This window comes from Lycorma delicatula, chromosome 3 (assembly GCF_047948215.1).
Source record: "Lycorma delicatula isolate Av1 chromosome 3, ASM4794821v1, whole genome shotgun sequence".
NCBI classification, from domain to species: Eukaryota; Metazoa; Arthropoda; class Insecta; order Hemiptera; family Fulgoridae; genus Lycorma; species Lycorma delicatula.
The window spans coordinates 156,479,573-156,504,446 of record NC_134457.1 but is presented as its reverse complement, the minus strand read 5'-3'; positions in this window follow the sequence as shown (position 1 = coordinate 156,504,446).

Here is a 24,874-nt window from a genome sequence, read left to right as displayed (position 1 = left end):
TATAGCGGTTTTCCATCATCGTAATGTCTTGGTGGAAACGTTCAACGTGTTCGACAGTTAACCTCTCCGAGATTGCCCGGGAAAAAATCCAGATGTAAGTAAAGGACATTTTCAAAAACATATTACTTCCCATCGCTCTGTTTAAAGTAAGAAGTTGATTAATAATATCGTGGTAATTGTCGGATTTTTTTATTTCTGCCTGATATAAAAAAAATCCGGAACTATCCTTCTTCATTAATTTAACAAAATTTTTCATTGGTCCTAGCTTGATATAGAGAGGGGTAAAAATACTTTTCTGGGTGCAACTAAGGGCTCATGGATAATATTTTTCCCATTTGGAGTTGTCTCGTTTTTTCCACTTTGTGACAACTTAGTGTTTATCCCTAGCTCGGCTGTCCCAATCGCAAAGAAAATACATGTAGTTATTTTTATAGCCTAACTGCATGCTTGACAGAATAGCTATAACTTTCTAATCACCACGTATGTTCCAGCTACGTTTTTTATAACTTATTTTTTCATAATTGTCTTTCATCACATCGTATTTTTCTTTCAAATTAATACCATAAGCGATTGGTATCGAAGGATATTTGTTACCGTTGTGTAGTAGAACCACTTTTAAACAGTACTTGCACGAATAAATGAAAAGACGCCAGTCCTCAAGTATATGAACTTGTCCTACCTAATTGTAACATAAGCTCATCAATATTATGCAATAAATCAAATTATTTTCATCAATAAAGAACTCAGAAAGTCCTTTTTGTCGGCTTCAAAAGGGCGAAATTTTTGTGTTTTTGAAGTAAATTCTAACCTTGCAGTCTTGATTGTAACAGATCAGCTTGAGTTTTTCTCCTGATAAATTTAAATCCCTAACCAAGTTATTTAATTCACCTTGTGATATAAGATGTGGCTTATTGGAAGATAATTCAAAATTAAAATCATTGTTGTCTTCTTCAGTACTGCCTGATTCTTCATCGCTGCTTTCGAAACATATATATTCACAGGTGGCTCAGGAACTGGAATAATTTCACTGTGAGGTACAGATCTGATTACAGATTACAGTGAAGGATATTGTACAGTATGTTTAGATTTTCTAAAAATTTCACATATACCTTTTAAACAAAGATAACAATCGGTTACATGAGCCTTTGGTTCACGCCAAATCACAGGTACAACAAATGGCTTTCGTATACCTTTCAGCCATCCTTTTAAATATACAGAACAATTAGTGCATACTATATGAGGAGGCCACGTATTATACTGATCACCAATTTTACTCTAAAAGTACAAATGATATGCTTTTTTAATTAAAGGTGTAATATTTTTTCTATTTGATTTCATGGTAAACTCATCGCATACATAACAAAAGGCATCCACATCATTTACACAATTTCGTGGCATTATGACACTGCAATTCAACAAATTTAAGACAGCAATAAGACTGAACAAAATTAATTCATTCCAAAATCCAGTGCTTAATACAAACAACACAGCTCTGTTTTCAGATACATGTTTTGACATGCACAGACATGATTAATCTTGTCCATGAAGGCTGACTCTTCATATGACTATGAGACATTCTTTAGGTGACTATGATATGATTTAATTCTTTGTCTAGTATTGTTTATTTGTATCTTACAAATTATGTTAATAAAGTTAAACAATAAAAATTAGGTAACAAAATACAATATAGGAGCTTTAAATGCTAACTATACGTTGAAAAATGAAAATAATTCTTTAATTAAAATTTAAAACTCTTTCAAAAGTAGTGGGTGACGGAAAGATTCTGAGTTCATATTCGTTTTCAGCATCAAAAACAAATTAGAATCATGTATCGCATGTTAGGAAACAAAAATTATATTTATCAGTGTAATCAGACAGGGTTGCTTCTTGTCACCAATTCTTTTTAACATCTATAGAAACCAACCAGTTAAGGAATTTTTGGAAGACTTAGAGGTTGGTGATTATGTTACAATAGCAAGAAAAAAAATAAAGACAAATAAGCATGTAAATGAACAAATAGTAAAAGCTGCAACTGAATAGAAGCTAAAATGGATAGAATAAACAAGGTACGAGAAAAATATGTAATGAGAATAAACGCTGATAAATCCAAAGTAAGGAAAATATCTAGAGAACACGGTGCTACAAAGATTACTATTGAGGAGAAATAGTTGGAACAGAACAATAAAGTTTGCTGGAAGTTACACTGATAAAATTAGAAGCAGAATTGCGAATGGTAAAATAGCTATCAGTAAGGTTAGAAATACATAAATCTACTTAAAACAAAAAGTCCATTGGTCTAAGAAAGAGAGATTTGCAAGATGTTTTGTTTAGAGTGTGGTACTAGCTGCAGGGCGTGCCTACGGCACGCCTCGGCAGCTAGTCCCTTCGGGCGAGTTGCCCAGGCGGGCGGTGTCTCGGAATGGGATTATTAGGTGTCCAGAATTGATTACTTCTTATGTAAAAATATTTTTATTTTTTAATGATAAAAATTGATATAATGAAAGTTAAATTAGAAATTTAACTCTAGAAATTGATACTAACGAATCGGGATTTTCCGCTAGTGATCGGTACATTCTGGTGCCTAGTTTTTGGTTATAGTTCATTATTTTATAAAGAAAAAATCGCATAAATAAATAAAAAATATGTAAAAAAATTTTTAAAACAACACTCTTAGATTAAACGCACTAAAAGGTAACAAATAATTTTAGGACGGTATCTCAGAATGGATTTGACAACAAGCTTTGATGGTGATGTGTAAAATTATGTGAAAATCATAGCTTCAAATTAAAAATTTCATGTTTTTGATAATTTATTCTTATGTGTATTTGTACCCCACTCATTCATCACGCATAAGAAAAAAATTGGCATAAAAATTAAAAATTAAATTTTTAATTTTTAATTTTGTTACATATTTTTTAGTGTAATATGAGTAGTTTTTAATTTTTTTTTAATATATTTTTTTATTTTCTTAATTTTATTCATAAGTTTATATTTCACAGCTGCGCTAGCACACAGGTTTGAATGTATTTAACGAAAAATCGGATCGATACGCTTTACGCTGGGGCATTGCAATCAAAACACTGGACGAAACGATTTAATTTCCGGATAACCAAGATCAAGACTGTACCCGATGCGTTAAACAGTTAGCGCTCGATCTGCTGACACGCCGTTTGAATCGTGAAAATCGGGCGAGCGGTTGCCGAGATATTACGGTGGCACCACATCACACCCTTTCCAGTTTCCGAACGGCGCCAACTTGAAAATATTATCATCCAACGGGTAACACTATGAGTGGATGGGGCATCGCTAAGGGGATCGAAAAAATTTTTCGGTCTCTTTAGGGTACTAAAGGGACCCCTAAGGGGTCCCTTTAGCGTACCCTTTAGCACCAGTAAATTCTGGTGCTAAAGGGTACGCACACACAGACACACATACAAATACCCTTTAGTAGGTTAGGATTACATGGTGCAGAAACATGAATAAAGAAAGCAGAAACTCAATATGTCGAAAATGTTGAAATGTGGGTATGGAGGAAGAAGCTAGGTATCAACTGGCGAGAGATAGTAACTAATGATCAGGTATAAATAAGAGCAGGAATTTAAGACAATACAAAGAAGAAAAGCTAATTGGATAGGCCACATAACTGTATTCAAAAAATAATGATTGTGGAAAGGTTGTAAGAGTGAGGTGAAGAGGAAGAAGGAGAATAGGAATGTTGGATGATTTGAAATGGAGACAAGGATACTGTACTTTAAAAGAATAAGCTCGGAACAGACCACAATTGAGAACGTTGTTTCTTGATACCTATCAACAGACAGTTGCACTGAAGAAGAAGAATTAACAGTTACCGAGTCTGGTAATCTATTCTTGTTAAAACAAGGTTGTTTGGAAGTAAATTGAAAATCCAATTGAAAGTTAGTCGTGAACATAGAACAGCCTTAAATTGAGTCAGCCGTTAAGTTAAATCTTTTGCTAAAGTGCATTCTCAAAAGTACAAAAATACTTTTCTGACTGGAGAAGACGCTATCCCCGTTTTCAGTTTAAAAAATACGTTCTCCGATAAGTTTTTTAAAATTATATTGTCGTAAATTTTATACCTGAAATATTTCGCCAAGCCTTAGAAGTTATATAACGAGAAAAAAATGTGTTTTCTTAAGAATAGTAAAATTTTTTTTTGAGATTTAAAGATTTTTTTCTCGTTTTAAATTATAGTTTAATTTTTCTAATCCAAATATATTGCTAAATTTCATCCATATTGAGTAAATTAGTAATAATAAAAGTATAAAATTTCGCATAGTGACGATGAAGTTCCAGAGTTTAAATTTTCAAAAAGGTTTATTAAAAATGTATTTATTTATTTTCATGCGCATTAACTTTTTTTCAAGTGTGACCTAAGCGATTAAATTAATAAAAACTATTTTATTCAAAGGAGAATAGACAACCCCTAAATTGTTTTATTTTAAGCCCCAACTATGATTTCAATTAGGTTTAAAATAACTGCAACCGGCAAATTTTGTAAGAATTGATTTTGTCAACCTTGAATGATTTCAAGAGTAAACAAACAAATACAGAGGCAGATGCTTGACGAGATTAACGAAATAATCTGCTTAATTTTTGGATGAAATACAAATACAACGTTAAAAAATTTCTAAGCCTACTTATAATGTACTTTCCAAATATTTATATAAATGCTTTTTATATTATCCATGAAATGAATGATACAGCATTATTAAATTTTAATGTTTAACGAGGGAAAAAGTTTTATTTGAAAATGTTGTTTTCAGCTAATTAAATTGATCAAAACTTTTGTGTATTAAAATTATCAAATTATTTTTTAATCTTTATATTCTATTTGTTTATCCTTTTTGATAATACAGGAAATGTATAAATAAATTACATTAATTTGTTTTTATCCTTTATTTATTTAATTTTTTTTTTTTTTGTAAATATCCAGCACGTAAGGTGATTCTATCGCATTTACGTGTTAACTGGATTAATATCGATTGAATAAATACGATGGTACACGGTAAAATTTAATCTACTTGTTTCGTATATCATTTACATTAACTCTGAATTGATTTTTGTGAGTTTTGTAGATTTTTAAAATAAATCATTACACATTTAATAATTTATGTCATCACATTCTGTTATAAATTTGATATAATTAAGTAGCGTAGTATAACACAGTTGCGCTTAAGCTATGTGAATCAAATTTCATGTTTTGTCGAATTCTGACCTACACGTTTACAGATTTCCACACCCCAACTTTTCACCATAACGTATTCCTCTACAACCTTCTACTCTTTCCCCTCACAATAACACTGAAAATGAATGGATTAATTATGCACGAGTTGTCTCGAACTAGAATTATGCTAAAATAGAGCCGTTTCAGTGTTTAAATTACATCTAACCAATACACAATAATTCAAGCAGTTCTCTACCCAGTTATAACTGATATTCACCAATAACTTATCTGTTACTTTCCATCTGTGCTCTTACTAATATTTGATTAATTATCCAAATTTTAATTAGACTGGATAAATAATACTTTCTTCGTATCGGCTAAGCTTATTATTTATTTAAATAATTAATAGGCTGAATTACTTATTCAATAAAAAAAAACGACTAGTTATAAATTCTTTAAGTAAGTTAATAAAAATATTAAATTATACTTTTTCATAACTCCACGAACACGAATAGAAAAGTAATTACTTTATTAATTTTCCATAAGCAAATTTAAATTAATAAATCGTTGTTTATTGAGAACCGATAATTTGGTAAATAATCATGAACGAATAGAATTAAAGAAATAATCATTATAAAATTAGAAAATGAAAACAATTTTTTTTTATTCACAAGATTTATTTAGAACAGCTGTTTCAACACACAGTACCTTCCTTAGATTTTACGTACGGAATACTAAAATAATCATCATTTTGAGGTTCACATTTACGAAATTTTTAAACTAAACATATGTAACATAAAGCTTCTAAGTACACAGAGTTTGATTTTTGTACGTTTAATAATTTTATGGTTTTTATATGAATATTAACGTCAGATTAAGTACTTGTAAAATTTGATCTTGTATATTTGACCAGCCGTTTCGTGCTTAATTCCGAACATGATCAGTTCGGAATGATTTTTATGATTACAAGATTGTATTGTGTGCAATATAGCCACCGAAAGATAAAGTGAAAAAAATGAGACAACATTTGAAATTCTTTCAAATATTTTTTTAATATAAGTTATAAATTACATTGAAATTAAGCCAACTTCAAAAAATCATATTAATAATTGAAAAAAAATGAATAACTGTTATGCAACACAATTTGTTTACTTACTGTCGGTTCCGAGTAAGGAACCACAAGTGAGTTGTATTACAAAAAAGCAAAAATAATCTTATTACAAAAGCAAATAATGAAGGTTTTCCAACGAACATATCCGCCGTACTTCAGTAAATCGAACATATACATAAAGATATAAATAAAGTACATACATAGGTATATAAATTTCATATATATGAACACGCATACACGCTCGCACTGAATAGGACCAAATAGGTATAAGAGTTCACGAAATTCTAATGAAAACCAGGCAAGAAAACAATTTATAACTTCATTAAACAATAGACAAATAAATAACATACGCTTGTGGAGATAAATAGCAAATGACTAGGCTCCTGATCAAGGTATAGAAAAGTGCTTATCACATATGTAATATGGAATCAGCGTAAGAGTCATTCAGATTCCCCCTAGTCCAACTCATGTAGGCGTTTCAGCCGCCGGACCTCCTCCCTGTTGTCTTGGAGATTAACTCCTAGAAAGTTGACATGATTATCTAACCACTCTCTATTATTACGAATCGTTTGACCTCTTTGCGAACATAAGGTAATTCCAGGTAGTCGTGAATTTCTTCCTTTAGTGTAAACTACGGTGCCTTTGCAGTGAATCTCGCCAACTTATTCTGGAAATGTTGTTATAATATCATTGTTACTCTTGTTCGTCGGATCCCATAGCTCTATGCCAAATCTGTTTTAGAATCACCTTGTATATTAAAACATTTTTGGACAGCGACAAGTGTAAATTCCTGCCTAACAACCAGTAGCTTCCTATACCTCATGTTTATTTCCTTTCTGTAAAAAGGGTACTTCAGCGTCAAACGACGTTCAAGGTGAAGCCCAAGGTACCGTACGCGGTACTGTAATACTATTTAATAATAAATATCTTTAATTATTTATTTTTCAACATTTTGTTGTCAGCACCAAATTAAAAAGAAACAACTACCCACAATCATCCAAACCTTCGTTCAACATTTCTAAACTTAAAGAACTGAATTATAATTTATATTACTTTTTTCATTTTTTTTTAATACGGGTTGGCCTATAAAACAAATAGCAATGACAAACCACCATTCATAAGAAATGCATAGGCTCTGAAACAGTGGCTTGATAAAAATGTAAAAATGAATGCATAGAAGTGACTAATGTAAATAAGTACTGTCGAGAATTTAAGACGTTTAAGTATGTTTAGGACTTGCAGAATATTTATTATAATTGTACTTTCTTTTAAGCCTGATTTTTTCAACTAATTATCTAGAGTTTAGTCTAAAATTATCTTATATCTCAAAAATAAATGTAATAATATTTAATTATGAAATAATAGTGAAAAAAATAAAAGATTAATAATAAAGACAAACAATGGAAGAAAAAGAAGTTTTTTCCAGATAAAAGTTTTTTCCGTAAATTATCTAATTTACGGTTTAAAATTCATCCGTTCTCGTATTCTGAAAAAAAAAAAATTACCACGAAACCACTAAAGGAATTTAGTCTAAGAAATAAAATCAAGATCATTGAAATTGGTATATTTAGTTGCTGAAAATTCGTTTCAAATTTTACTTGAAAATGCATAAAAGAAATAAAAAATAAAAATTATAAATAAAACTTAGTGGTTAAATTGAGAATCTCTTTTTCTTCTTCTTTTTAGATCTCGTTGCATTTCCTTTCTTCTTTTCCTCTTCTTTCCGTTGTTTTCAGTACTTATTCTTTCCGAGAGTGTTAGGTTTTGCTCTTCTGTAAATTTTCTGAGGCTGTTCTTTGGTTTTTCCTTTTCATCTAGATTGAAATCCTCAATTGTTTCTCGAAACTGTATTCTATCTGGTATTATTGTTTTTCCCATCTTTCTTTAATTTTTTTAGATCTTCGTTTACTTTCCAGTGCCACCTATTTTGTTTGTCTATCTTTGTTAAAGTTAAATAACTGTTTTGTAACTCTATTATCTTTCATTCTATAAATATTGCCAAAAACCTCTTTTTCCGCTTTTCTGTTTCTAATTTTTTTATTTCATGGGTTAGATCTTGGTTTATAACCTTTCGCTTTTTCTTGGGCTAAAAATCTTCCTTAAGATTCTTATTTATTATTAAATCTGTTAAAAATTTTAATTAACAATGTATAGCGTATATGTATACAGTCGGATATCGTTTATAGTATATATTTTTAATCTACTACTTTAATTTAAAACGCTGATGTATTTTCATTAGTTTTAAAGAAATTAACAATAGTTATGTGTTATCTTTGGTCAGCGGTTTTATTTTTATATAGTAATACATATGTGTGTTCATTTGTTTAATGTAAAAACTGGGATAATGTTGTTTTTGCTTTGTAATATAATTTACGTTACGTGTTTTTGTGTTGTGTGCGGATGTATTTAATTTCGCTTTGTCTTTTTCTCTACAATTTGTATGTATAATGCGAGTATGTTTAACATTATAAATGATCGTTTGTGCTATGTACTTACAGACTACTTAATTATAATCCACCTAATTTAGCTCGATAGGTCCTTTTAAAGTTTTATTTATTTATTACCTAGTAATCTTTACAGTATTATGACGTGTTTGAAGATGAAAATCAGTTCGTTAGGTTTTCTTAAAATATTATTCCTTCGTTACCATTTGCATGTACGTAGTTCATCTGATAAATTATTATTAATGAAAACGCAAGTTCGAACAAGTAATCAATCCTAGAACCTTTAGTGCGTTTGAACGTTGCTTTACCTACATAGTCATAAAATACTTTTACTTATTTGAAAAATTTAACTACGTAATAATTTTTAGTTAATATGTGTTTTTTAATTATTTCAGTTTAATTAGTTTTAGACTGTAGGATAAAAAACTCTCACAATTTTCATTTTTCAGTAACTGTTAATAATAGTCTGTTCTGTTCTAATCTATAATTTTATTAAGTATTTCTATCTTTTACTGTAGTATAATATCGTAAAATAAAATATATCTATTATAAAAACGAGCAAAAAAGAAGTATATATTGCACTTTAACTATCACACTAACTATAGTTGTAGCCTACTTATCATTTAGATGTTACGGATTTCCTTTAAACGTTTAATATCTAGGCAACACAAATTCGCTTTACATCATTAATATTAAAATATATTATACCAAGTTCATATCTTTTAAGTGCTCTCATTTAAAATGACTTACTAGATTTACTCTTTTGTTGGGTTAGAGTTAAATTTCTCTTTTGGAGTTATATTTGAAATATTAATGTTGAAGTATTTTAATAAAAAAAAGGCCATGTCGTCCTTTTTTAAAATTAATTTAACTAGACTTTTAATAATTCTCTGAGTTATCTCAAACATATTTAATGAAAAATTACATAATATAATCAATCATTTATTTTTATTTCGTAATATTAAATGTAAAAAATAATGTACGAAAAACTATTCAATAAATGGATTGGTTTATTGTTAGGAAGATACTTTATTTTACTGTAGTTAATATTACGAATAAGTAATATCTCTCTCCTATATATATATATATATATACACATACACACACACACACACACACACACTTGGATAACCGCATACCCGCAAGCCGTCGCAGATTCACCCGCTCTATATGTTTACCTCCGTTTCCCGTCGCGGTCAACTTTTTTATTTTATGTTTTTTAGCCAAGCAACCGGAGGGAGATGCAACCACTCGTGTTACACTCAGTAAGAGTGGCAGTGGGTGTATTGGTTGGTCCATCGCGCTGTATACCGTTGAACCCCTTAAAAAATAAATTTAGAAAAATTCGAAAATGGTTTTTTGGATATTTATGTGAAGGAATAATTTGTAAACCCAAATGTACTGAATATCTCGTTTAGTACAGTTTGAAATGAGGAAAATTTGCAATCATTGTTCAAATTTTTCTACCTTTTTTCACTCCTTTTAAGATCGAATTTCAGAAAAATTACAATGTGTTTTTAGATGTTCACATGAAGATTACTTTCCCAAAAATCAAATTGATATCTTCACTTATAACCGATAAATTAAAAAAATAGTCGCGTTTCAAACAAAAATTCAAAATCCATTTTAACCCTTTAAACTCAAAATTTATAGGTAATCAGCTATAACTAATATTTTTATTTATATATTTATATTATTTTAAGACTGAGGCCGATGTTTTCAAACCCACATTCTTAGATCACTCAAAGTTTCGGGTTCTGTACTGACCAAACTGTTGCTCTAAAGAAATTACAATACACGATATTTTTTTATAACTTTAGCAGGGTTTAATTTTTATTTATCATGATTATACTCACAAGCATGAGTTTAATGAGCACAGCGGGATCCAAGGGGCAGAGCCCTCTGGCTAGACGGGAAGGGCAAGCGGAACGAACCATGACCGGCTAAATATCCCCTGACTGGAAACGCAACTAACCATATAGCGCGGGCGCTATATGGGGCTATAAATTATTATTATTATGAGTGCACGCTTATACATATTTATTTATTAAGGTGTGTCTTAATATCAGAAAAGGTTTTTTTTTAATGATTAATTTTAACTTATGTAATACCGTAATATTTTCTTCATTTTCTGTGAATTGCCTTTTTCTTAATGATTATCTTCGTAAAAAGTGTAAAAATGTCATATTTACCTTTAAATTCTATGATATTATTTTTCAAATTAGTTTTATTTAATTTGTATTATTGTGTGTGAACAGTAAAATATTGTCAACCGTATAAGTAAATGAAAAATAATAGGAAATAGTAGTAGTAGTAGCAGTAAAAAAAAAATTCACTTTTCATGAAAAATTATATAAGATCACACTGAGTAGCGGTACCATCATCTGAACTTTAAACTACTATTAGGTAGCGTACCGTTTTAATTCCTAGCTATTGAATCTTTTTATGTAATAAACGTTTACTGAGTAAATCATAAAGTGCATGCTATTTCGATCAAAGGAGGTCTAAGTCTATTCGAAATTTATAAAGATCTCCTGGATTTTTTCTTTTTTTAATTATAACTTACTTAATTCTTTCAGTAGAATTCTTTACTAAAATTTTAAAAAATATTGCTTTTAAATCATTAAAAGCAGTTTTATAAAGAGATCAAAGCACCTGATTGAAAATTTAATGTTTTTTCCGGCAATAATTTTTATTAACTATGATACATCTTCGACGTGTAAATAAAGAAAAAAATCGGAATTAAGTTCGACTCGAACAAAATTACGTTATAATTGATATGGTCGTTCTTACTGAATGCCCACACAGATATAATTAAGTTTATGATCGATTTTTATACCAAAGAAATAAAACACATATTTCGTGCAATAGACTTCTACTTTCATATACGCGTATAAAGTACAAAGTATAACTGCTTTATTTACAGTTCTACGGTAAGTTAATGTTTTTTCCCCCGTGAGTAATGTCCTTTTGTAGTACAGACTTGTAAAGCCGACAATAATAACAACAAATGTAAAATCATGTAGTTCAGTAAGGTAAATTAGGGGAAAGTTGAATGATTCCTGTTGTTAACATTTCTCCTTTATAGATGAACACAATTAACGTGTTTAACGACGTTCTCTTATGTGCTTTCACTACAGAGTGTGAATCGCATTGGTTTCACTCAAATAATTACTTATAAAGTAATAACTCTTTACTTTAAAGTCAAGTAGAATCTTGTTTTTACTTGTTAAGCATATTAACATATTATTATTATTACTGAAGTAGTTGTTAATCACCATTTTTCAAACTAAGCTATAGGATAAGTACATAAATAACGTTTTCTCTTAATGGATTACGACCTAATCGAGCATTATATTACTTGTTAGAAAGAATTAACTCTAGGTTTGAATTAGTGCTGATCTTACTTTTATCAGTTAAACTAAGTATCTAAATAATAAAATACTTTATTATTATTTATTTACATTATTTAGGATTGCAATGATTTAAGAAAAATTTTAATGAATTAATACTTGAGATTTTGTTATTAAGTGAAACAAGAAATAATACCGGATCCATAAAATAATATTACCATTATAGCTGCTTGTTTTTCCATTCAACTTTCTCATGTACAGAATAAATATATATTTATTACTGTAATTGTAAAAACTCATGATTATAATGAATGTACGTGATTTGAAATCCAATCAAACGGAGAAATTATTTTCCTTAAAAAAAATTAGTATTCGATAAGCTGTGGCTATCTGGTCTGCTATACACATTGAAAATGAGTCTACCTCAACCATTTTATTTGATATTGCGTAGTTTCTTGGAAGGACGCTATTCCCAGATTAAATATAAGGTGTTTGCTGGTTTCTTTGACACTTATTCGGATGTTCCCCTGAGCTCAGTGTCGGGGCCTATCCTCTACTCCGTCTTCAGTGCGGACGTTTCGATTACGGACGACACCACTTTGCATCTTTCGCCGATGTTACGGCAATCATGACTGTCGATGATAATCCAACTAAAGCTGCTGTTAGATTGCAATCAAAATTGGACATTTTAGCCAGCGAATTGAGGAAATGGAGAATACAGATGAATCAAGCGAAGTCGACTCATATGACATTCGCGATGTGATGGAGTGGTTGTCCAGGAATCCATTTAGGGGAGGATTACATTTTGCAAACTGAGAGAATGTGGTATTTAGTTATTCACCTAGATCATCGTATAACTTGGAAGGTTCATTAATAGAGGAAGCAGCTAGATATCACATTTAGGGAGATCTACTGGTAAATAGGCAGGAAATAGCAATTGTCCGTATCTAATAAGCTAATACTGTACTAAGTGATCTTAAAACCGATTTGGGCATAGGAAATTCAACTTTTGAGCACTACTACAATTACCAGCAATATAGAGAATATTCAGCGCTTCCAAAATAAATTTTGCGAGATGCGTAACGCAGGCACCATGGTTTGTTCGGAACAGTGAGTACTTAGGGTTACCGATGTTTTGGAAGAAAGCTACCGATTGGCAACCAAGTGCAAAATTAAAGTTTAATAATCCCGTTAACCATCTAGCTGTTAACCTCCTGGAGAATGGCAAACATGACGATTAAAGAGGCTACATGTATTAGACCTAGGAATCTAAAAGTGATACTCAGAATGAGGCTTCTTTTCTTGAGTTACGCACCATCTAAGTAATTTTTATGATTGTTTATGTTTCTGGTATCATTTGTGCTTATGTTATTTTTTTTTTACCTTGTGATTTTATTCGTATTACTGGACTTCTAAAAAGTCTATTGCCTAGTTGTCTTGACTTTATTATTGCAATATTTGAGTTACTATTGATGTTTATGAATGTATTTAATTAAGGAAACTCCTTTCCACTTGCTTATCTAATGGATGAAACTTATTTATGAATTTGACCTACAAAACCGATTACAAATATAATTTCAGATAAAAAAAATTACATTCTAGTTTTTTAATTTTTTCATACAAAAATATTACTTGGATCCTAAGTTTGTAGAATAATTTCTTTGAATTTTAGTACGGTAGAGAAATAAAAATTTGTTATTTCATATCGATTTCTTGTTTCGAGCTCAAAATTGTAAACATATCTCAAAATTGTAAAAACCACGAGCAGATACTTTTATATTTAGATGTATGCATTTTTTATTCCAAAATGTTTAAAATTAAACTTAAGTTATATAAGAGCAATAAAAAAAAATATACATCATTAGTTTCTAGATCATCGAACTGGATAAAAACCGAACTTGAAATGCCGACAATCGAATTCGAATCGAAGTGCTGCGGCTCGTTATTTAGCGCGGGCAACAGCTACGAACACAGATGTGGACTTCTTAGTTGTAGTTGTTGTGGAGCCCAATAACAGGACCGTATCGTCAGGCGGCTGGATGGTTGATCGAGCGGGTGATGCCGCGATTGTGAATGTTTCCGGTAGGTTAGCTGTCAATGATGTAGTCAACGGAGACGGGTATGGGGCTGCGGCTCTCTTTCGAAGCTTACACTGGTGAATTGATACATTTCTCTGAATTGTAGTCTGGAAAAGTTTAATGAAATAATTGAACAACTGGTATGTTTCATAAAGCGATTTACCAGTCCGGTTATTTTAACCGGAGATTTAAATGCGGAATTTGTGGAGCTTGCTGGAATGAGATTTACTAATCTAGGGTATAAGCTGGCGGCGATGATGGGCTCTACAATGTGCAGGTTATTAATAGTCCAACAATATCAACTTTTGTCGGGTGGAGAACAGGTTCAGCAGTGGACGTTACTGGGATACCAAAAAGTCTCGCGTAGAGGGGCTGGCTGGCAATTCTTAGATGATGAATGTGATAGTGACCATAAAGCCATAATTTTCGAGATACTAGGTACCAGACAGCAGGTAGAAAAACCGCGGTAATATGGAAACCCAGTGATGCACAGACATCAGCGTTTGCCATTTCTGTAATCGCCAGATATCAAACTTTGCAATCTGGGAGTCAGAGGATTTCTCAAACGTCTTGACGGCAGAATATGCTAGACTGCATAGAAAAATTGCTTTGTTAGGATCTGCTGCACAGCAATCGAGGAGGTGGCTTTAGCGGGCTATGTCTAGATATTGTGAGCTGCTTGAAGGGGTTGAAGTTGTATATAATACAGCCAGAAACCAGCTTAGATCGGAGATAAAGCTGACAAAAAAAGAGGCTTGGCAAAATCTTGTCAGGGATCTAGATGTGGATCCTTGAGGTACGGCCTATCGGGTCATTACCAAAAGGTTTGGGAGGCCTCACCCACTCTTGTCCACAGCCCAGATGATTGGGGCGGTATAAGAACTATTTCCTATGGTGGAGACTGTGCATTAAAATGTAGTTACCCCGGAGGTGAGGAGATTTACCTTGAGAGAGCTCAAATGGGCAGCGATGAAGATCAGTTATAGAAAGTGCCCGTGCTCTGAAGGGGTACTGGGATCTATGATGAGGTGGTGCTGCACTTATGTCCGATCCTTGAGGTGATAAATAAGGCTTTAAGCTGTGATAGTTTCCCCAAGCCCAGGAAAGAGGCTATGCTAGTATTAGTTCCCAAAACCGGATCAGAAAATTTAGGCCTACATGTGTGCTTAACGCTCTTGCCAAATTATATGAAAGGATGTTGGCAGAGAGGCTCCGTAAAGAACTAGACGCAGCTGGGGACCTGTCCCCCAACCAATTTGGATTCATCAGGGGCAGGTCCACGGTTGACGCCATTAAACGAATGTTAACTTGGGCTGGGGACCGTGCTACGAGGACGAGCCGTACGAGGAGACTTCCACTTATAGTGTTCTTGGATATCCAAAATGTTTTTAATAGTGCCTCCTGTCCGGTAGTGCTGGAGGCGCTGAGGAGGAAACGGATCAGTGAATATTTAAGAGTTAATAAGAGAAGGCTGATTCGGATAACCGCCACGTCGGTCCTGTTTTATGCCATACCCGCCTGGTCGGAGGCCCTCAAGAAGTAAAAGAATGTTGGTTACCCTTCAAAGGAGGGTCACGATTAAGAATACTACAGCGAACAGGACAATCTCCAGGGAGGCGGCTGAGGCCCTAGCGCGCGTCCCTTCCGTTCACATAAGAGCCTACTGTTTGACTAGGACTTGAGGGAATAACCTATAATGAGGCAAATTACTTAATTATTCAGGAATGGCAGGCTGAGTGGGAAATCGCAGCCAATCCTGAATGGACAAAGAAGCTGATCTCCAGATTATAACCATGGCTCGGTAGAGGATACAGAGAGGTAGGCTTCACCTGTCACAATTCTTGTACGGAAATGGCAATTTTGATGCCTATCTCTACCGGTGTCTATCTCTACCGTCTGTCCTAGGTGGATACAGATAAGATTCAGACCTTGAAGGGATTAGACCAGAGAATATTCTCACTTATATGCTTACTGGAAAAAATTAATGGGACTTAGTAGAGGATTACATTGTGAGGATTAGACATACAACCAACACAACGAAGTAGACCAGCGTGAGTGGTTCTACTTTTTTACTAGAACAGAGCATCTAGTAAAAGACCTGTGAGGCAGGTGAAGATAATGACCGGAGATCGAGGGTATGAAGGACGAACGCCGGCTCTGCGGAGTCGGCGTTCGTCCACGCTTGCAAGGATGGTGTCGGTGATGAGTCACGGGGACTCCTGATCCTTTGAGCTCAAAGGCACCCCTCGGGGCTGAGTAATGCTTAATTATGGTGTAAAATATGAATATGTTCTCTGTTTAAGTCAAACTATTAATATGCTAATGGAATTATCTGATAAATTTATGTCTGAAACCTTCCTTAAAGATCAGAAAATTCAGTTCCAAATGTAAATTCGTAATTCCGACTTAATGTATCGTAAGACTTAAGTAAAGTTACTTGTAAAAAAAAAAACAAATACATAGATATATTTGGTTATGCAATAATTGTTTTCTTTTGTCGAAATATTTTTCTTTAATTGACCATTGACACAGCATCAGTGTGAGTTCTCTCCGGTTGATATTTCTCAAATGGGAGCTAATATTAATTTTTTTTTTTCTTTTTTTGTCATTTTGTCAATTTTGCCTTCAGGTAAATTATATGCTTATGCGATGTGTCTGCAATTAGTATTTTAAATTTTAATTAACAGAAAAAACTTTATTAATAACTGTTGTAGAGAAATTAAATTTTGAAATAAAGCGTTTTTAAGAAATATAAAAAAATTGTTATTACAAATTATTACGCAATAATTTAAAAATACAAGCAGTAATTTACATTATCCGCAAAATAAAATTTATGTTTTTTCATAAAAGCAATAATTGTTTTTCAAGAAAATAAAACATATTATTATATCACAATTCCCTTGAAAAAACCTTTGTGATGAAAATCAGTTTATTAAAATTACACAAATAATTTTCAAGTTAGCTTTACCATAAAAAAACTAGGAAGTTTTACTTTAAGTATTGATTACTTTATTATTTAATTATTGCCAATGAAAGAAAATTGTTTATTTATTTGTATGCATTATAAACAAAACAAAAAAAATACTTGTAAATAAACTAAAAAATTATAATCTAAATTGTGTAGTACTAATAGTGATTTTAACATTAAAACACCTAATAAATTTTCGGCTACGAAAAAGTCTAAACCGTACGATAGCCACCGGAAATTGATCCCGTTTATAAAATCAAGATTGAAAGGCTCATATGAAATATACCTGATCTAGAGTTATAGGTCAAGGGGAAAGGAATGTTTAACATCTGTTCCAGTCCATAAAAGGGAATAAATTTTAGGACGGGTGGGTAACTGCACAACTAGAGCACATCTGGCTAATGTTACTAGGTTAGAAGATTTTACTTTAATCCAGAAGCAATTTAAATGAAAGCAGTAGAATTTTAATTGTGTAATGAATAAATTTAATCCATTTATTAACAAAATAGGTTATTGTTTGTTTTATTAAAATGTATTTTAATTGATTTAAAATCTTAATTGAAATAATAAAATTTAAATATTTATCAATTCAAAAAGTATGATTTAAAATTCTTTATACAAAGATTTTATTAAATATGTTGTATTGTACTCATAGTTCCCTCTAAGCTGCGCGGTATGCGGCTGCGCAATAAGTTTAGAAGTTATTCCAATAAATTACACAGAGAAATTTCTTCCCCCGACGAACCTAATGAGCAATTGTAAATATGCAATGTATACTCAATGACACGTTTAGTTGCTACACTTTTTATGCTACTCCGTAAGCATGCAACTGACTTTCTTACTGAAGCCTAGGGAAGATTTAGGAGTAGATGATGCATGGAAAAATTATTCAGGATATAGAAAATTGTATTAGAACTGTGTACACAATGTTTCATCCTTCTAGCATAAAAAAGAAACTTTTTGAAGAATTAGTTCACGTGTCAGAACATGATGTTATATCATTTAAACCATCAAATGAAGTTAGATGGTTATCCATGTATTTTGCAGTTGGTGCTTTAGTAAAAAATAACGATATATTAATTATGAAAATTGTAAAGGTGAGATAGCAGATGCGATGACCCCATTTGTAAATATTGTGAAAAAATTCTAATTGAAATTTTAATACTTGTTCTGAAATATGTATTACACGAACTTACTTCCTTCTGCAAATATCTACAAAAAAAGTGATTTAAAAATTATTGATGCTCATCGGTATGCAAAAGTTAAAATTAACAAACTACAAACTCATTAACTCATTATCGGAAGTTCAAAATTATATTGAACAATTATTATTATTATTTCATTGAAAATTATTATTCGATTTAATTTATTTGGCATTTAGCACTGTTGGTATTAATACAGTTGTATAAATTAAATTTCCACTTACCAACAATTTAAAAAGTGTATATTCTAGCACTTTCGGAGCTGTTACTCCATCTCCAGGGATTTTCTAAAAGATGTTAATTTAAATTCAAATCAATAATCGTTTTAAAATTAACTATTATGTTCATAATAGTCAGTCGTCAAGAACGACTATTGATAACATGGTGATAACATATAATATGGTGATATGATATGGTATCATAACATATTGATATTATGTTTGCGACTATTATCTTATAGTCGCAAACATCTTACAAACGACGTTACTGTCTTATTGACATAAGAATTAATTTTATTCTTGACGACCGACTATTATAAACATAACAGTTTAATTTAAAAACAATTATTTATTTGAATTTAGATTAACATCTTTTAGAAAATCCCTGAAGATGGAGTAACACCTATGAAAGTAATAGGATTTACACTTTTTAAATTGTTGGTAAGTGAAAATTTAATTTATACAATATTATTCCATTGAATGAACTTAGAGAGCAGATTTCCAGATGAAAAATTGAAACATTGGCAAACATCAGGTAATGAAATTATTATAATAAATTCAGGAAACAAGTTTGATTTCGGAAAGCAAAATACGAGTAAAAATACAGGTTTCAAAAATATATTCAAAATTTATGATAAATAAGAACGATAATGTAGATAAAATATGAAACTAATATTCAGTACTGAAATTTACAATTCTAGGAAAAACAATGTACAAAAGCAAAACTAGGATTGTATAAGACTTTTAGCGATACAATAACCTTGTCCAAACTACCCCGCAATTTTCTAACCTTTCCTTTCTATATAACATTATGGGAACTTTTCAGGCAACCAATGCAGACTGCGAACGTGGATTTTCTGTTATGAATTCTACAAATACAAAATACTGAAACCGACTATAAAGTGAACACTTAGGTGATCTTTTGAAAATTAGATTACATTTAGCCAATGGCCACGATACATATGTATATAATTGATACATATGTGTATAATAACAATAAAAAATTTTGCACAAATTGATTTTTAAATAACTTTTTTGGCCTCAATTAATTTTTGTGTGCGCAGCGCTGAAAAAATTAAAGGAAACTTTAATTGAACTACATTCGATTAATATGTCTGTAAATTTTACACCTAAATACATTTTTAATTTTTAATCCAACATAAGAATTACATTAAAAATTTAAAATAAACATTAGATCTCTGTAATTGAAGAATTTCATGTTTTGTAATCGAATGACACTGGTTAACATTAAAAAATTTTATAAATTTTCTTCATTTGTTTTCCTTAAAATATAAGTTCTAAAGATATATATGAAGGAATTGTAGAAAAAAAAATATTTTTATTATCTTATTAGACATCTTTAAATTCTACTTTTTAATCTTAATCTTTAAGTACTTTTTAATTACTGCATTAAAAATAATTGTAGTGATCAGTAAAATCGTATGGAAAAGAAAAATTATTTACATCAAGGAAAATAACTATATAGTTAAGTATGAAAAACAAATTGGTGAACGTGCAAATTTTGTTTTTCAAGTGTTATAACTTCTAACGGAAATGGATTATGACAAAAATATATGTACGAATCTTGTTTTATTATTATTTAATTATCTTCAACTTTTATTTGCATTTTTTCTCCCTTGTACGAAGTAAAGTAAATATTGTGATCGCGAAAGATTTCGGTTTTCAGATTTTAACGGAAATATCCATTTTGACCATCTCTGAATCCATTTTGATTAGTTTCGGCGTGACTCATTACGTACGTATGTATGTATCTTGCATTAATCAAAAATGATTAGTCGTAGGATGTTGAAATTTTGGATTTAGGACTGTTGTTACATCTAGTTGTCCACCTCCCTTTTTGATTTCAATCGACTGGACCAAAAGTGTCCAAAAAAGCCCAAAATCCGAAAGAAATTGGATTTTGGACTTTTTCTTAACTGCGGGAATAGGCCCTCATCGAGAGCTTTTAGTGGTACTTATTTTCATTGGTTCCAGAGTTATAGTCAAATAAAATTTTAATTAATGAAATATTTGGGTCTTACAAGAGGAAGGCACATCGATTCGAATCAAACTTCATCTCTTTTTTAAGTTTTTTTTTTTTTTTTTTAATTTAAATATATTGAATTATTATTCTCTGATTATAGAAAACGTTTTAAGATAAATAATAATTCAATAACAACAAAAATTAAAAAAAAAAATATGAGAAGTTATTTACGAAATAAAATTTGATGTATATTTCAATTAAAAAAAAAGTTATATGTAATTTAATAAACGTACAAGGAAGTCGTGTGGTGTCCACATCAGATTTTGTTCTGTAAAATGAACAAAAGGTTTAATATATTGACAAAAATCTTATACGCTGTGTAAAAATAGCAGGATTGATTTGCGATTTTCATATTGACCAGAAGAACGTACATCCGAAACCTGTGAAAAATATTAACAAAAAATTTTCCCCTTTTTCCTTTATTTCAATTAAATATGGAGAAAAAATTATTTTTCAGGAATATCTGGAATTATTTTCACTATCTGGAGAAGAAAATTTTTAAAAAGTGACAACTATGTCATGAATATTAATTAATTTCATTACAATAAATACAGTAATTAAAGAAATAACTGAGTATAACTTAAGGATAATCCATTATTATTTTACTTTTATTTTGAATCATATTTAAAATTGACGATTTATTTTTCACCCAGCTACATAAATTGTCCAGACTAAATAAAGATTTATTATCTTAAAAAACTACAAGACTTGGAGCGTAGAAAGTGTCCACCATCTTGGAGTAGGCTGAAATATTTATTCTCGTAAACTGAGCCCATAAATAAATATTTTGTTCTTTGAAAATGTTTATTCGGATTATCCTTCACCAAATAAATACGAAAAAAAATGTAGTTAAATATACTTTATACTACAATTTTCTTATACTTTACTTTTGAGAGATTTTATTATCCTAGATATTTCCATTTGATATAAAAATTGATAATTTAATTGTGCAGAAAGTATATTATATGTGTTAATATATTTTTCGCTTAGACAAATTTGTCAATTCAGGTCGGCCTTTCATCCGGAGGTCCCGGGTTCGAATCCTGGTCAGGCGTGGAATTTTCACACACGCTGCAAATCATTCATCTCATCCTCCAAAGCAATACTTAACAGTGATCCCGGAAATTAAATAATGCAAAAAATAAATTCACGATAAAACTGAAAAAGAACTTTTCATAATTTTGTTTAAATTTCTATTTATTTAATAATTCACTAAAAATTACACAATAAGTGTTTAACAAAACTAAATGAAAATTAATAAAAAATTAAAGTTTATAAACGTTAAACTGATTTTGGATCGTTCATTATAACTCTTTAAGTTGTAATTTTTATTATATTAAAACGTTGTCTGGTTTATTATAGTAAAGATGTCTGGTTTCAATAAATTATTATTATTTTTTATGAAAGAGCGGACATCAACAGCTACAGTCATTAGCTTGGTGGATATTGGTAGCGTATGAAAAGATTTTATGCGTGATCGGGATTTGAACTCGGGACCTCCGTACGAAATTCCTACTTAACTACTTACTTAACACTACCTACAAATTGGCACTACCTACGAGACACTACCTACTTAACTACGGAGGCCAACAAATTATTATTTTAATTCAGAAAAGTTTTAATACTTTTTGCTAGCATTATTTATTTTTAAAAAAATATTTGAAATTAGTAATGCAATTTAAATACATATTCAACAATTAGCCGGTCAGGGCTCGGTAGCTCTTCCCGTCTAGTCTGAGGGTTTCACGCCCTAGACACTCCGCTGCATCCATTATCCTTATATTTGTCACAATAATACTGATAAATAACAATTAAAGCCGGTTGAGGTGCTACGCTGTACACCGTCACACGTTTAAAGCTAATTTTATCGATAACCGAAAGAGATATCGAAAAAGACAAGTAGACCTTTTTTGTAGAAAATTTAATTTTAAATACTGCAAGTGTTTCCAAATTCGATTTTATCAACGGTTTCTCCATAGAAAACATGAATATACGTTACGTGATATGGTAAGGAGATAGCGTTACGTTATATGGCTTACAAGCAATTAAAACGGCCACCATCTTGAAAGGTGTAACATTTCGCAACGACGATAGGCCTGTGTTCTTTCCAGGTATAAAAACTATGTTCATGAAAAATTTCAGCTCAATCAGTAAAGTAGTTTTTGCGTAAAGAGTAACAGTCACCACTAGATTTATATATATCAGATAGTCCTGTTTACTATAGATTATGTTGCATTCCTACACGATGAGAATAAACATGACGAGTGAGTTATCTTAGTTTCTTGTCAACCTAATTTTAAATGAAATACCGCTATATACTTATACGACTTTTTATACGACTACCCAAATAGAAGTGTAAATTCTGGGTAAAAAGGAGTGAACGTATGTATTTATGTATATTTGTTCCACCGTAGAAGCTAAACGACTGAACCGATTTAGATGTATGACCCCGCGTTGGAATCCTTACGTTACCGAAGGTGTCATAGGATGTATGTAAGCAGATACGTATCTGCAATGGCGGACATCCTATTTTTTTTTTTTTGTGCTTTATTTTTAACAGATTTAAAACTTGTTAGCTATCTCCATTTTTTCAGGAAAAACCTAAATTTACTGAAGTGAATAAAGTCAATATTTCGATTCATTCCCTCTAATGAGTTATAAGATCATGTATTATTTACAGAAATCAAATCAAAAATTTAAATCTTACTGTTAGATAAACAAAAAAAAGTTAACATTCTTAGACAATCAAATTTTTAGAAAGAACTCGTTTTCCTTGATCAATAATTAATTCCAGGAATTAAATATTTTTAAGATATCCCATGTAAAAGTATACATGTTCCGTATTTTTATTATTGCTGGTGTAATAATTCCTTTGCAGTTTCTTAGTGTTCCTTTCATTTCTTTTTTTCCTAAAGATTGTTTGATGTTTGTAATTCTTTGCTTCTTTTTGTCCTATGTTATTCCTTTTATTAGTTCTACGAATTTTATAAATATATATTCTGCACAACTTCTACGTACTTTCTTTATTAACATTGTTTTTCACTTTCATTTTTCCTTCACAAATATTTTTAAAAAGGAATATTTATTTTTAAAAAAACATTTTTTAATAAAAAACGAATTTTTTTTAGAGAACACTGGAATAGATTGTTTTCCAATTTTCATAAGTTTATCCTAAAAAAAAAAATGATATCAGAGATCTATAAAAATGTGTTTACACTGTTTCAATAAATCTATATTAAATTTTTGTTATTTTCTTTCTTGCCATCTGATGCAGGATTTTTCTTTTATTCTTCATCAGAATCTTGTCCATCTGAAATACCTTTTTTTACTTTAAAACCTCATTTTTAAAATCTTTTACTTTTCTTCTATTTTATCATAAATTATGTTTCAGAGCTCGAAAAACTAATACTCCAAATATAAAATTTGAACAACTTCTGTTTTATACTAGTAATTAAATTTGTATTTCTTATACGACCGCCCAAAAAAGTATGTAATATTTTTAGAGTGTATGTATATATGTATGTTTGTTCACCATAGCAAATCAACGACTGAACCGATTTAGATGTACGACCCCGAGTTGGAATGCTTACATTATCAAAAGTGACGTAAGCTATATAAAATCGGGCTACAAATTGTCACCCGCACGCGCTTCAATTATCCTTTGTTAAAGAGTAAGATTTTTTTTTTGCAGACGTGTTTTTTTAATTTTTAATTAATATTAAAATCTTCATTTTTATCTTCAGTTCATAAACACGTAACTTCGATTATCATTCTATCCATCATTAGAGATCGTTAATTTACTCTGTTAACGATTTTTTGGTTTATTTTAATCAATAATCATTTTTTTTAATAATCAATAATCCTTCTTTGTTTTTCTTTTTCAATGAAAAAATATTTTTTCTATTAACCTTTTTTGTAAAATTATTATGTAAGAGAAGGATATATTTCAATGAATCTTGCTGTATACTCCCTTCTTTGTCAATTAAATAGTAAAGAAAAAATATTCATAGCTTGTTAATCGTCTTCATTTGCATTAACTGATTTATCATAATTTTCTTTTACGTAGGCTATTCGATTTTTAGTGTAAAGTATAATCCTGCTTCCCTTTCCAAAATAAAAGTACTTCTAATTGTTAAATTTGTACTTTTTAACTTCTAAGAGACACAATATGATTATTATTCTAGTAATAACAATTTGTTTTTCATATTTTCTTATCTAACACAGTAATTTGCAACAACAGGATTTTTTTTCTTTTTTTTATAAAAGAGCGA